The following is a 2102-nucleotide window of genomic DNA, read 5'->3' on the forward strand; positions in this document are numbered from 1 at the left end:
CCACGTACATCCAGAGACTTTTGTGCAAAAAGAATTCAGAAAGGAGACTGACATGCAACTGACCCTTGAAAGATTAAACAGGGTTTCTATAAGAAAATAAAGGGGAAAAGACATTCCAGGCAAGGGAAATTCTACTCATAAGCAAAGAGGCATCAAATCAATTGCCAAAAGGAAAATTCTTTTTTTCTGACATGAAATGTCAGAAATTTCTTTATTATTACCTGCTTTTATTAAGCACCAGCTTAATACTGCAGGAAATTCCAAGTCACGCTTGCCAACACACTTCCCGCTCCCCCACCCAGATTCTTGATCAAAAGCTCTTCAAGTAAAGATGTGCTCTTCTCTCTTCTGTATAAAACTTTATGAAATGAAGGCAAAGAACTGTGCATATCTTGCTTGAAAATGCTGTCCAGGTTTCTGGAGATGGTGGCTGCCCAGGCCCTCTTCACTGTCCAGTTCTCGAAAGACTCTTGTTCATGAACTGCCTTTTCACAAAGCAAGTCTGCCACTTGCTGGGTTTATCATTCTGAGGGTCAAAAACTTCCTGACAAAGTCTCAGTTCAGTCTCTTGCTTTAGCTGTTGTAAGTAGGCTCTCATCACTTCATCTTCCTCTTTGTTTGCAGGTTTAACATAAATTGCATTAACTAAGAAACCAGGCATTCCAGGAACGGGAAAATTACTGATTCCCAGTGTATACATTTCTTTCTCACCTTGGCTTTTGGAATTGCACTTTTGGAATTTCTTCAGACACTCAGAAATGTAGAGAGTTACATATATCAAGATCCTATCAGCTTCATTCTTAATTTCATAGTTTTTGAAGAAGACATTGGCCTTCAAGTAATAGATGGCTTCATCCACAATGTCTGCATCTTTTGTCTCTCTAGGGGTACATCCTTTGAACTGACTTCTGATAGGTTACAGTGTCATGTACCTGATGAGCTTGGTTTCAGGGTCCATGAGAGGAGAGTGATAAGTCGGCATTTTGGTGGCACCTGGGTTTCGACCCAGAGGCTAAAGGAAAACTCTTAGAGATCGAGAATTTCTAAGGCACCGATGGTCCTGACATTCTGGAACACTGTAATTTAATGCTGAAATTGTGGATCTTTAATGGGGTAGGAGAACTGTGAGACTTCTGCTATGTTTTCAACTCCACCAACTTGAATACTTTAACACTTTTTTATCATTTCTAACAAATAGAACACTTCTATTCAGGGAAGTATTTTTTTTTTATTCTCCAATTTCCTTTTGCTTGTGTTACTATGTACCACTTCACAGGTATTATAACACTTAATCCTTGTGTGAGCCCTATTATATAGAGCAGGTTGTCATCCTATTTTAGAGAAAGCTGTAGCTCAACAAATCATTTTCAGCTATCTATTGCTATTGCTGTCTGATGAATCAACAGAAAACAATTACTCCTTCTTGATGTATACAGTCATGCCTTGGGATCCACTGGGGACTGGTTCCAAGACCACTACAAATACCAAAATCCTCAGATACTCAAGTTCCTTATATTAAATGGCATAGTATTTGCATACAACCTGTAATAACACATCCTACCACCTACTTTAAATCATCTCTATACTACTTATAAGACCTAATACAATGTAAATATTATGAAAATAGTTCTTATACTGCATTGCTTTTTTATTTGTATTATACTGTTATTTTCTATTGTTTAGTGTTTTTTTAAAGAATATTTTTGACCCATGGTTGGTTGAATCCATAGATGCAGAAACCTGTGCATACTGACAGCCGACTGTAGTAAGTTATCTTATTGCTGTCTCACAGAATATGAAATGGATTTTTCTCTTTCTAAGCTGAGACAAATCTCCTACGAACAGTTTGACCTTACAAGAAGGCAAAAGAAGCATTAGGGCTTCCCCAGTGCCATATGCAGCCATTGCCCCACTCTACGTATGAAGGGAATATATGTGGAGAAGAAATAGCATTAATTAACATTTTTTGCCAAGTGCAGGCAATTATTACCAGCCTGCAGAGATAAACAACATACAATTACTAATGCAAGGTTACCATTATTATTCCAATCTGCATATTCAAAACTTCCTTACTCAACTCTTGTTATAGTATTTTCACAAAT

General features: G+C 37.5%; 1 pseudogene across 1 annotated transcript; it reads right to left on the reverse strand.

Annotated features, from left to right (window-relative positions):
* Positions 1-360: 360 nt before the first annotated feature.
* On the reverse strand, positions 361-982 carry LOC103274871 (annotated as a pseudogene). Its single transcript, XR_002481225.1, has one exon. The product of XR_002481225.1 is annotated as an actin-related protein 2/3 complex subunit 3 pseudogene (transcript).
* Between the last annotated feature and the right edge of the window lie 1120 nt (positions 983-2102).

Source organism: Carlito syrichta, unplaced genomic scaffold (assembly GCF_000164805.1).
Source record: "Carlito syrichta isolate Samal-C Ts95f unplaced genomic scaffold, Tarsius_syrichta-2.0.1 Scaffold315086, whole genome shotgun sequence".
Taxonomy (NCBI): domain Eukaryota; kingdom Metazoa; phylum Chordata; class Mammalia; order Primates; family Tarsiidae; genus Carlito; species Carlito syrichta.